Raw genomic sequence first — 14,454 nt, 5'->3', positions numbered from 1 at the left:
CCAGCACCCCCCACCCCCCACTGAACGTGATTGGCCCCCCGGTGCTCTCCCAACACCATTGGGCGAGAGCACTGTTAATCTGACAATGCCTAATGCCACTGGATCAGAGCGTTGTCCATCACTGCCTGATTCGCTCAACAGCACTGGATCAGAGCGCTATCATTGCTTTGGCGATGTAAAGCCTTTTTATCATGCCAGTAAAGCTACTGGAATCTGAATCTGTCAATCACTGACAGCGATGTGGAGTTTTTCAAACGACTTGACCACAGACCACATCTCTGTCCAGTTGAGAACCAGTGCAGTAAACTATATAACACACACACATACTGAGAGATGATCTGGGATCTACTCTCTCTCTCTCTCTCTCTCTCTTTGTGGAACATGAGCTGGTCGGATGACAAGTGGTGAGTCACAATGTGGGCTGAATAATCTTGATTTAAACACACTCATACACCCAGACTCCCACACACATGTATACACACACTGACCTGTGTTCTAAATGTGAGAGCTGTGTCTTATGTAAAGCTATCAGGAGATTGTGAAGCTGCAGCTTCAGGAATTTGCTTCATTCACTTCAGTTCAAACAGAAAGAGGTTAAACACAGTCAATACAGTCAGAAAAACACACCACAACATTGAACAACAGTGTTAATGCCGGATATGATAATGGCATGCACTATTACATAAAGGTTAAGTGTGTTATTTTCTTTGACATTACAATATTTCTCTTCTGGATCAGAGTGCTATCATTGCTTTGGCAATGTAAAGACTTTTTACCATGCCAATAAAAGCTACTGGAATCGGAATCTGTCAATCGCTGAGTTTTTTAAACGACTCGACCACAGACCACATCTCTGTTCATATGGTACGTAAACACTCAGTAATATATTTTGGAATATCACCCTAGTCAATATTTATTCAATATTTATATCTACTTTCATGTGACTGATCAAGTTATTATATGTAGCTAGTATGAGTAACAAAATGCGTTCCCTGTGTCCAGATTTGACCGCAATAATCAGTGTTGTGCAAGTTACTTCCAAATTGTAATACATTATAGATTACTTGTTCATATATATACAGTATATATATATATATATATAAATATATATATATATATATATACACACACATACAAATACATATACAGCTGAGCAATAACTGCCCCACCCCCAGTGATTTCGGCCACTGCCCCTCAAAATGCCTCAGGCAGACCTCATTTCCTATGGCATGCAAGTTTTTTTTTTTTCCCAGATGGTCAATTGTATACATTCAAACAGCTTGCTCCAGGCTGAATCAGCCAAATACAGTACTGGAAAATATTTTGCATATTATACAGCCGTTAGTTTCGATCCTCGCTTTTGAGGCCAAGCTTGTGTGTGTTCAGCATTCTGAGTTTTAAATTAAAATGCAGTAGACATGAGCTGTAACACCAGTGAAATACATCTGAACTGGCTTTAGTTAGTGCATTATTAGTGCTTGCATTAGTGCTCATGTTGGTGCTCCAAAAAGCAAGGCCTCTGACAGTAAAGTTTCATAGCTACATATGAGATTACCTAATTCCTACTTCCCTGTACAACAAGGGTAGAAACACACACAAACACACACAGCCCTGTTCCTTGTACAAACAAGTACATTGGTACATTGTCTGGTTTAGGCCCATCGTATTCTTCACATTCTGTGGGGTGGTCAGTTCACAGCATATAGAAATGAACAGAGGTGGAAAAAATGCATTCACACTGCAATTACAATCACAGAAATAATGCCATGACGTGTTTTAAAAATAAACTGAATATGAAATGAAATGCATGTTAAAATATACAATTATTTTAAAATATTAATTTTTTTAATATGAACTAAAACTGCCAGCAAGTCACTGGCTTAATGAGTGAGACAGCAAGTTGTTCATTCAGCCAACTGATTCAAACTGCTGATTCAATCAGTAATGAAACAAGTGACTGTCTTCATGGATGGATCATTGATCATTGAAGCAAAAACAGACAATATTTTGTCTAAAAACTCATTTATTAAACTGATGTATACAATCAGTACTACATTTGCTCATGTGATGTTGCTGAATTAGATCATATAAATGCGACCCTGGAGCACAAAACCAGTCATAAGGGTCAATTATTTTTTTAAATTGAGATTTATACATCATGAATAAATAATCTTTCCATTGTTGTATGGTTTGTTAGGATAGGACAATATTTGGCACCCCCCACCCCCCACTGAACGTGATTGGCCCCCCGGTGCTCTCCCAACACCATTGGGCGAGAGCACTGTTAATCTGACAATGCCTAATGCCACTGGATCAGAGCGTTGTCCATCACTGCCTGATTCGCTCAACAGCACTGGATCAGAGCGCTATCATTGCTTTGGCGATGTAAAGCCTTTTTATCATGCCAGTAAAGCTACTGGAATCTGAATCTGTCAATCACTGACAGCGATGTGGAGTTTTTCAAACGACTTGACCACAGACCACATCTCTGTTCATATGGTACGTAAACACTCAGTAATATATTTTGGAATATCACCCTAGTCAATATTTATTCAATATTTATATCTACTTTCATGTGACTGATCAAGTTATTATATGTAGCTAGTATGAGTAACAAAATGCATTCCCTGTGTCCAGATTTGACCGCAATAATAATGCAGAAACTGACACTTCAACTCAACTTTTACATGTCTTTAATAGTCTAAATACTGTACATGCCCAAATACATAATCTAATACATGTAATTATGTTTGGAAACAATGTTCCCAGCAACTAGGGAATACACAGCCCTGTTTATAGATTTAAATATAGGGCTATACAGCCATGTAGTGGTTACACCATGGTGCATAATTTATAGGAAATATTTAGTAAACATTTAGTAAAAAACTAAATCGAAAAATCCCCTTAAAATACAAAATGCTAAAGACCAAAATATGATTGAACTAATACACACACACACACATATAGGTCTTCAACACAATTGTATACATTCAAACAGCTTGCTCCAGGCTGAATCAGCCAAATACAGTACTGGAAAATATTTTGCATGTTATACAGCAGCTAGTATCAGTCCAGCGTTCTGAGTTTTAAATGGAAATGCAGTAAACATGAGCTGAAATACGAATGAAATCTGTAATGAAAGACATCTGAATTTGCTTTAGTTAGTGTATTATTAGTGCTTGAATTAGTGATTGTGTGGACACAACACACACAAACAATTTATTGCAATTGGTACACATTATAATTTCAGCTCCAGAGGCTGCTATCTACACTATCGATATGTTCATAATATTTATATATTCATAACTGATATGTATGTTTGTGTGTGTGTGTGTGTGTGTGTGTGTGTATATATATAGTTTCATAGCTACATACGAGATTATCTAATTCCTTCTTCCCTGTACAACCACACTTATTTTGTTCCGACAAGCAGGCAGCAAGGCAGATTTATTTGAGCCTAGCAACACATGATTGCTGAAATATGATTGGACAAAAGCTCTAATATAAACATACACTACTGAAAGCAGCGCAACCAAGAGAAAACCTATGCAATGAAGAGAATAGACTATTGTGAATAATTAAATACACATTTATTGGAAAACTATATTAAAACTAAGTCAGTGATTCTGATATTGTTTAGGCTTGACGGCCCACCATTGGTCTATTCTCTTTCCAAGCTGTTGACATGAAAGATATGTGGTTGTGTGAGCAATCCAGCAATAAGCCAAAAGCAAGGCATAAGGTTCAGAGTGGACTCATATGCACAAATGCTGCTTACGCTTTTCTGTTAGAATCTCCACAAGCGACTGTACTTCCACTATAGCAAAGTGTGCTACAGGGCAGAACTCATTCCTGACAAACAATGATTACTTAATTAATATATACACTGAACAAAATTATAAATGCAACACTTTTGTTTTTGCCCCCATTTTTCATGAGCTGAACTCAAAGGGGTTTGAAATTAACACCCGCCAACCCGCCAAATGCGGGTAAAAATCAGCTGTAGCGTGTAACGCTGTCAAATCACTAGCCAATTTGGCGGGTTACTTTTCGTAAGTTATGTTCACTCATTTATTTCTTGGGGAACTTCATGCAAGCCAAATCTGCGCAGGTTTAGCACACATACTGAACTTGTGAGACATTATGACATTATCAAGTATATCGCAAAAACCAAACAAAACACACCTACAGAGGCACGCATAAGCGACTACATGATGAAGTCTGGTTAGACCAACACAGGCTTTAGTGCGCGTGCGCATTTAGAGTGCGTTCTTTCACTTTATAATTCAGTCTATTAATATGCATTAAGAATGATCACATAATTCAAGATATGGGGGCAGAAAATGTATATATTTATATAATTTCATACAGTTACTCAATATCACATGAAGAGTGCCTTTTTTTTTGTTTTTTTTTTAAGTATGGTTACAAATGTGATATTGATTTTATACAACAGTTTAATAAACAATAAGTTAATATCAAGAGACATGTTTTAGACACTATATTGACTGTTTTTGCTCTATTTCGCCAACAAACATCATTCCAAACACAGCCACAGCACTGTTCTGTGTCTCTGAGCAACATGACCGTGTTTCGTTCCTGAATGAATCAACCGTTTGAATGATTCGGTTCAATCGCAATGACTCACTTAACAGTGACTTGCTGCCACCTACTGGCGGTTTTAATTGTTTTAATTTTACATTTCAAGTATCCTTACATTTTTTAAATAATTGCAAATGTCAGTATTCAACATTTCATGTTTAAAATATCAAAACATTATTTATGCATTTGTAACTGCAGGTTAAAGCATTCCGTGTCCCTCTAAGCTGCATTTAATCTAAGCTATTTGCAGTGCAACATTTTAGTTCCAGATTCTAGGACCTTTTTGGTTATGTGCTTGCTCCATATATTAACAACTAATCTTTCATTTATTTGTCTGATGCATAATAAAGTTCTTCACCTTATTAATTTCAGAGAAATAATATTACCTTTCCATAAAAATAATATAACTCTGCCATGGCAACACCCAACTTAATCACTTGCATGTAATGCATCTTATGCACTTTATTCTTTTGCATTAATTACCATCTAGGATTAAACTAAATCAAACAGGCTCTATAAGAATCAATGAGAAGCATTTTGACTTTGAATTAAGCATGCATAATTTAGTATTGTCATAATTTAGACTTCTGACATCTGCAGTTTCTTCATAATCACCATCAGAACCAATAGCATAGGACTGTTTCGCCATTATTTCCATGAATCCTCATTATTAAATGTAGAGAACACTAAATACACTGAAATATCTGAGGATCCTCAAATGCAAACTGTATGTTTTGCTTCAAAAGAGCAATCATACATTTGTGTTGTGTTTTATTTTTTCTTTTATATTCATTTATTCTTCATTCATTCATTAATAATCATTTATCATTTAATCATTTAATTTAATCTTGTAGTCATTTATAATTATCATTTTAAACAATTAATGTATTTTCATTGATTCATTCATTGATTAATCATTGCATTATTATTTTTTTTATTATTATTTTTCTCTTGCTGTTTAGTCTTGTGATTGTATGGCTGTTTGTCTTCATGAATAGGGATAAGAAGGAATGGTTATGGAAGCTCAAGGTTTATGGGATGTGGTTGTGAAGCAGTTTGGTATAATAATTCTTGATGGATTTGTGCTGGTCAGACAAATTCTGAGCATTGAAACATATGCAACAACGATTATTCAATAACTGCTCCTTTTGATTATCATCACTTCGTCACTGCTTCTGCTCTTCACTGGCTTTACTCAGTCAACTTCTGGTCTGATGGACTGTTAACACAGTTTTGGGTACCAGACAAGACTTGCTGTTAACAGGTTTTAGGTATTAGACAATTTTGCTGACTAGCTGTTCTGTTTCAGACAAAATTGATTTTTCTGACAGGATCTGGCATCCAGGTCTGGATCTGATATTTCTGGTGTGGAGGCATGATCTAACAACACTAATAACTACCACCGATAATTTGATCTCAATCTATTTTGCGATTCTTTTTCCCTACAAAAAAACTCACCCCACTGGAACAGACCCAGTCCACATGTTGCAGGGCGAGTCGGAGAGTCTGCGTGGAGTTTGGTATGTAGGGTTGGGTCCAGGATGTAATTGCGAGCCACCTTTCGACGAGGTACTGGAGAGGAACCCTCCGAAACCAGAAGTTCAGGATCTCACGGACTGCGTACACCATCCCATTATCCAGGGCTTGTCTGTCATACCAGGCTCTGAGGAAAGGGAGGTGATGTTTAAGTAAGGAGATATGGAGTGTGGGAGTCATGCCATAATGTGAGGGTAAGTGTAACCAATATATAACTGCATTTATTTTGTTTCTGTATGCTGAAAGGGTCAAAGTAGTGGGGACACAACTTATGGCAGGGCAGTTGGAGCCCGATGTCCAGAGTGGACAGAGAGACTCTGGAGCTCCCATTTGTTGTCTTCTAGCATCAGCCTGGCTCTTGTGGTGTTGGACTGCCCATAGAAGATGTATGTGGGTGCCACACCCTCTCAACTGATCCAGGGGTTCACAGATGGCACCACAGAGGGCTCTCCTGACAAGGGAAACAGGTGCAGCTAAGCCAAGCATGAAGGGTTTCAGCCCAGAGCAGGATTCGATTCCAACTGTGCTGATGGTTGTGGCAGTATGTACTCAGGAAGTATGTACTGGGGCAGCCATGGCCTAGAGAGTCGGACTTGTAACCCAAAGGTCGTGATGCTTGCGCATGTTAATCATTTTTATGTTATATTAGTTGTTCTTGTTGCTTTTGTGCAATAGATGAATAGCAATTTATATGTTTTTAGATATTTTATGTTTAGATATGTCTATCTTGTGGGAGTCCCACAAATAATTTTATTCTCCCGCATCCTGCACACACACACACGTGTCTCTACCTGCACCCACACTCGCCCACGACTGCAGGTCTCTACCGTGAAGAACATAAAAGGCTGAAATAGGTTGACTATGCTAATATGCTAAAAATGAATTTGGATTGACCTAAGGAGTTCTGGAAGAATGTTTTATGGAGTGATATGACCGAACTGGAACTTTTTGGATCCATAGATCAACTGTATATGCCTAGTCCAAAAAAGGCAAAGCTCATGACCATTCAAAGATGGTGGTGGACCAGTCTTGTTATGAGGGTGTTTTGCTGTTGCAGGAAGTGGAAATCTTGACTGTCTGTTCAGTAAGGAGTGTTTTGATTGGCGGATTAAAAGCTCACCGCGATTGGCTGAACGGAACATATTTCCGTAAGGTAAAAGGTATTTATGAATCTTAACCTGTCAGGAAGGTCTCAAAAATACCGCACACAAACTCAAAGCAGTCCACGCACGTGTGACGATTTGTAAATGCAGATTCAACGATCCATAAATACATGTAACATCATTCATAAATGTGTGATTGAAATTAATTCAAGAACTTGATATATACATATTTGTGAAAACATTTTACATTTATTTAGCTAAGATGCATTTGTGTGAGCATTTGAGTAAATATTTATGCTTTTACTTGTGTATTTATGAATTGTGTTTTGAATATACGAATCGGATTTTGTAAATGTAAATTGTGCTGTGCATTTATGAATTTTGTTTTGTAAATGTATTATTTTTGAGGCTGATCTGGCTCCATAGCGGCACATTACCATCAAAAACAAAACTGTCCTCAGCGGCTCTGATGTCGGGAGAAAATGAAGACTTTTGGCCTGATTCATACCGCAAGCTTGAGCTGCTCATCACTTCACTTCAGCTGCAGACTCCCGAGAGTATTCACACAGCGTCCCTGCAGCGGCTCCATAGCTACATATTTCTTTACAAAGATGACTGTAAATTTGTTTTTAGAAGTTGGTCAGTTATAAATTTCACCCTTTAACATGGTGATTCCTCATATGGTTGCCTTTATAAATTATCCTTTGTGTTACTAATGGTGCTCATTAGCTATGACTATAAGCTGTCAGAACTAACACGCTTCCCTGCACACGTGCTGAAACAGCCGGAGCGTTATCTCACTTCACAGATGTGACATGACCACACACAGAGCAATGAGGTGAAACTGACATTCACCACAAAATCCGACCTAACAGAAGAAGAAGAAAAACTTCTGTGCTGCAGCTTTAAATTGTAGCATGACTGCAAGATTTGACTTTTCATGCCTTTATCACAGCTGTACAAGGATATAACAGATGCAAAACCACTGCAGATCACCACAGGGCATCAGACATGTCATATTTATTTTTACAAAATGTAGGAGAAAATGTGTTAACAAAACACTGCTGACAAACAAGAAACAGTTTCACACAATTAAGCTTGGCTGGCCAAGAACAAAAGATCACTGAAACAAATGGTTAATAAAAATTAATTCAGTACAATTAATACAATTTACCATATATTAGAAAAGTGTAAATCAAATATAAGGTCTTATATCTTGTCTTGCAATAGTATATGATAATATGATCTGAATGATCTATCAGTCTTGTATTTTGAGAATACTCCTCTTCTCTATATCATTCATTTCCTTTACAATTAGAGAAACATTGTAACGAAGTTCCTGGAACTTCACAACTGGAAGAAATCTCAGGGACACACCAGATCTGAATTGGGGAGAAAACAGTTATGATCGGATACGACTTAAGCTGTGTTTTCAACAAAGCAATCAAATTAATTCAGAAGACACAAATCAGACAAACTACTTTCATGATACTTTCAAGTGCTCTCTGGAGCTCTCAGACTTGTTTAATAGATGAAAATACCATTTGGATAAGAGGGAGAGTAAATGGATGGATTGTATTTTTATTATTTTTTTTTGTTTAATTTAAGTTTATTGCCACATAAGCATCACAGGCTATTTCATGGCAAATAATATACATTAGAAAAACAATATAGTAGGGATTGTTTATTTTAGGCCACATATTTTTTTTTTCTGCAAAGCAATATCACCTGTATATGTGTGGAATATAGTAAGTGCCAAATTTGTATACTTAAAATGTTTTGTGTATTTTTTGCATGAAAATAACATTATACAGAAAATAGTTGGATCTAATAAAGAGTGTGTTTTTCAAATGTTCTAATGAAGGATTTGTGCAATTGAGAAATATAATTTTCTCTTTCACTTATGCTGTTATAATAAAATATAACTGTTTGTGCAGAATTTTGTGTTTTTTTTTTTTCTTGGGGGGTGGGGCGCTCGAAGGGGGTCTCGCCCAGGGTGTAATTCAATGTAGAACCACCACTGCTTGGGGGTTATCCCCCTCCTTCCTCGAACACTGAAGCCCGATTGCATTGCGCCGCTAAATATTATTATTAAATATTATTAGGGGTGGAGCCCCCTAGCTCAGCACTCAGCGTCATTAAATCTGAATCTTTCAACTCTTTGAATGGGTATACAAGACACAACAACGTCTCGTTCCCTCCTTTCAGGGAAGTCAAGGCTGCATATGTATTCAGAGACGTTCCTTTTCAAGTCGGTCTCTCTTGTCCACATCTCTACATTATTGACACACTATTTTCCTGTTTAACACCGTAAAGCAGCTTTGACACAATCTGTATTGTATAAAGCGCTATATAAAGGTGACTTGACCTGTGACAGTGCTCATCACCCATTCTGACACACCTGGGGAGGTTCGCTGTCTGATGATCGGCCCGGGGCACTGCTGATAGCTTCTGCACAGGCTGGTCCAGCAACGCTCGAAACGGGACTCTGCTTACAACGGGCGAATGGGAGCGAGAGTGAGGAGGAACAGAGCTCTGATGGTGAAAAATATTTGCTTCGTTTTTTTATTGCAAACTTTATAGGCAGTGAACAGCTCAAACATTTCCTCCTGTTGCCTGCAACATGCGAGGGAACAGACGGGTGCGACATTCTTGTCTTCTTGCCAGATCGCAGAAGGGAAACTGTTGTGAAGTAGCGTTCTCTTAAGTTGTAGCCAGCGGCAAGAGGTATTCGATGCTTGCTTCATGAAGGAGAAAGATTCTGAGTTAATGAAGCTGAGCGCCGTGCTTAAAGCAATGACATGAGCTACACAATGTAGAGAGACCGACTTGCTGATATTGCAGGCTCCTATTTTCGACACATTTGTAAATATCAGATAAATTAATATAGTTCAACGTCTACTACACATTTCAGTGACTACTACATATGAAACAATGCAATCAAATAGAATTTGCGAAAGATTACCTCAAATCTATGCAAATGGCCATCGGACAGTTTCATCTGCATGAGAATGGAGGGCTGCGAAGCTCGAGACAGCGAGCTAAAAATCATACAAACAATAATAATAATGAATCATATGATGCTCATGTGCTTCCGTTCACATTAAACATACACTAACTGATACAAGGGCTGCACAATTAAACATACAAATAATCATTCTCATGGTTACAGCTGCCACAATTATTCATGAAAAGTGCTAATCACTAGGGATGCACGATATTATCGGAATCAGACGATATTATCGGAATCAGACGATAAAAGGCTTAAAATGCACATATCGGCATCGGCCCGATATGAGAAATGATGCAGATATGTCTTGCCGATAAGACGAATAGCTCACATGTGCTCAGGGTGTGCTAGCGATAAGATCACGTCAGCAGTGTGCTCATTCTTGAAGGAACTTTTGCCTGAACAGTGATTAGATTCACTGTTTTGAATTGCTGCATTAAATTTGAGAATGCATGTACAGAATTGACGTGTCCAGTGCGCGATACTATCAACAGTCACGAGTGCATGCAGCAGCAGCAGCCTCTGGGTCCTAATGCCCCTCTGGTAAGGTGTTTTATTTATTTAGGGCAAGGGTGCTCCGATCAGGAAGCAGTAGATACGATCACCGATACCGATATTTTTGAAGCTTTCTTTTTATCATGTAGAATTATTTATAGTGATGCTCCAGTCAGGATTTTTACAGACATTCATTCAGGGCATTTTTTAGACATTTTTTTACAAAAATATATAATTATCTCACCTAAATGTTTGATCATGCAGTGCATTTTTGATTTTACAGTGGGGTTATTGTAGCACAATAGCTTACACACAGCACGAGCCTGATTTGCTGAGCTGTATTTGAGTCGGCCTTATGTGTGTGTGCTTTGAGTGTCTAGGAGAGTGCACGAGTGCTGAATGCTTTAAACACTGGCAAGACTTAAAAATAAAAGCTAATTATAAACTTCAGTGACGATGCGACACTGCCTCGATTGTGCAAGTGACAATTCCTGTGTCATCTGTGCAGCTCACTTATAGTGCAGACGCCATGTGCTGATTTGAAGCCATTTGCACATTTCAGCCGTTTTTAAGAAACTGGATGACTCAAAAGTATCATTTATTATATGCATTTAAACAATTATTATCAAACAATTATTATATTAAGTAAATAACTTTATATAATTAAACATTAAATAACATTAAGTATTTGATTGCCTTAATTGTTTAGATTTTTATAATGCATCATTTTCTTGTCGATCCACCAATTCACATTTACAACTCTGCATGTCTGAAGCTTAAAAATATGTCAATTTTCCCATTGGTCTGAACAGAAACAGCAGACGGGCGTACTGAAAATACACATTCATTCTCTGCCAGCAGCAGGCGCTGTCGGAGCAGCAGAAATACAGCGGTTTCCCTGCTAACAGCAGCACACAGCTCATGTTTATTTAATAAATCATCGCCTTAATCGTCACATTAAGCCATACCGGAATTCTGGTCTTTCCGTCCCCAAATTTAAGACTTCCAGAAATCATAATTAAGACTTCCTTGTACCATTTAAGACTCTTTATGGCCTTAAATTTGATATAGCTAAATTCAAGACTTTTTAAGGACCCGCGGAAACCCTGCTCAGGTGGTTGTGGATGTGCAGACAGAGTTCCCACTCTTTTTCAGAGGTTATTTTCCAGGACATTTTCATTCATGCGGGGAATAAAAAACAAGAATCATGCTCTGAAAAAATACATTCAGGTGAACAGTTTACATCAATATGTTTATGGCTATTATATCAGCTCTTGTATGTATTATTGACATTAGTCATTGTATTCCAGGGTTCGTACACATTTGACCAATACATTTCCATGACTTTCCCATGACTTTTGAGACAATATTCATGAACTAATGTTCCACTATTTTACAAGTATACATGTAAAATAAGAAGAAAAATCTACGTTCAAATTTATGTTAACTAAAATGAATGACTATTAATGCTACTTATTTGCTTTCTATTTGTTTTTATAATAAGTACAAGCTGTAACTGTGTCAGACATTACTCCACGCAGAGGACATATATCACATCACTAAATATTTATTTAACCAATATTATCAACTAAACTCAGGACCTGAATTGAGTTTAGGAAACCGTTTAGGTCTAACAAGTAGCATTCAGGTACAGAAATATACAGAAATTCAATAAACTGTAAATTAAAAACAGATTAATCCATAAAATCAAAGTTACAAAAGTTATTTAGTCAAGAGCAATGATTGATCTTTTTTTTTTGTTTTTCTTGGTGAGGCAAACGTGTCTGCTCCAATCATACCTGTTTCTAAACACAACACTGGACACGTCTGCAATGAATTCTTCAGAGACCCTGGTAATAAAGAGCACCTATAAACACAACTGCACACAAATCACTATACAAATATCAGTATCAATATAAACATATCTGACTATTAATTTGAATTATTACTCTTTGAGAAAAACTTTACTTTATGTGACATCTCTTACCGAAGCGCCCTGAGATCTTCATTAAAAACCCCAAAAAAGAGAATTCAAATTAATTGAGGAAACGCATGTGTTTATATGTCTGGCTTCATATACATACAGTGTGATGCAATGTATGACAGTTATCACAAGAGAATACTTTAATTAGTATTCAACATTTCTACACACAATTTTATAAATTAATTACTACATTTCACAGCGATGCACCAATACAGTAACTGACATTTTTTTGTACATATAATGAAGCCAATAACCAATACATAAATCTAATTTTTATATACATTTTGAGAGCCTGATTACAAAAACAAAAGGCGCACCAATAAAAGCTCTGGAGGAAATAATTTATCGTGTGGTGAAGCCTCACTACAATTCAGATTTTAGCTGAGAATCAAGAGTTGGAGAAGGCATTATTGAAATGCATTTATTCAACAGTTTATATGCATCTGAGATAGGGCTAATGTTTCATATAGTTCTGTAGCGATAATTTTCGATAATTATTGAAATTTTTTTTATAACCTTTCTTAAACAGTGAGCAGTAGAAAAAAGGTTTCAATTTAACCACTGTATTTTTAATTTACCCAATTTATTAAGACAAACAACTTATTTTAGTCTTAAACAAAATAACAAAATAAAATTTTAACAAATATCTCCTTTCTTATATTGTATATGCAGACTGAATAAGTGTTCAGTGTCTGCTGAGGCCACAGGAGGCCGCAATGAGCAAAATAATGCACCGCGTTAAACTGTTTATTCAATGCAATGAAAATAACGGCTGTCTATTAAAAAAAATGCTTAACGTCTAAACTAATATTTATAAATCAAATATGATTTCATAAATTGCATAAACAATAATGAACAAAACAGCATAATGTATTTTATGGATAGCTTATAGATTTTAAAATAAACACCTAGACTGAAATCACTTCACACTCCAGCACAGGAGGTGGCGATATGCACCTAAAAGCTGGTATGCACCTCCATAGACATAATAAATACCTAGACGCCTCATTGGCCGCTTTGAGCCGTGAAGGCAAGACTGCCTTAAAAAGGTAAACGGAGGAGCTGCGTTTTTTTCTGGATGAAAACACGATCCACAACAAACAATAACAAATGCAACTGATAATCCTTTATGGATCCAGTAAAACTTACAGTTACAGTGGCAAAATATTATGCACTGATACAGTGCACAGTAAAAGTGATATGTAATATTAAAAAGTATATGTAGTGCAAGTTGTAGTAAAGTGAATAATATAAAAAGAGAGTACAACAGTATATAATAGATTTATAATAGCATAAATTATATGTATAATACCAAAATAAATAAATGAATACTCTCAGACGTGCATTCTCAGGCTTGCACTCTCAGACGTGCATTCTCAGGTTTGCGCTCTCAGACACTTGCACTCTCAGACGTGCATTCTCAGGCTTGCGCTCTCAGACACTTGCACTCTCAGACGTGCATTCTCAGGCTTGCACTCTCAGACGTGCATTCTCAGGCTTGCGCTCTCAGACGTGCATTCTCAGTCTTGCACTCTCAGACGTGCATTCTCAGGCTTGCACTCTCAGACGTGCATTCTCAGGCTTTCACTCTCAGACGTGCATTCTCAGTCTTGCACTCTCAGACGTGCATTCTCAGGCTTGCACTCTCAGACGTGCATTCTCAGGCTTGCACTCTCAGACGTGCATTCTCAGGCTTGCACTCTCAGACGTGCATTCTCAGGCTT

The sequence above is a fragment of the Sinocyclocheilus anshuiensis genome, unplaced genomic scaffold (genome assembly GCF_001515605.1).
Source record: "Sinocyclocheilus anshuiensis isolate Anshui unplaced genomic scaffold, SAMN03320099.WGS_v1.1 scaffold557, whole genome shotgun sequence".
NCBI lineage: Eukaryota > Metazoa > Chordata > Actinopteri > Cypriniformes > Cyprinidae > Sinocyclocheilus > Sinocyclocheilus anshuiensis.
Note: the sequence above shows the minus strand (reverse complement) of the source record.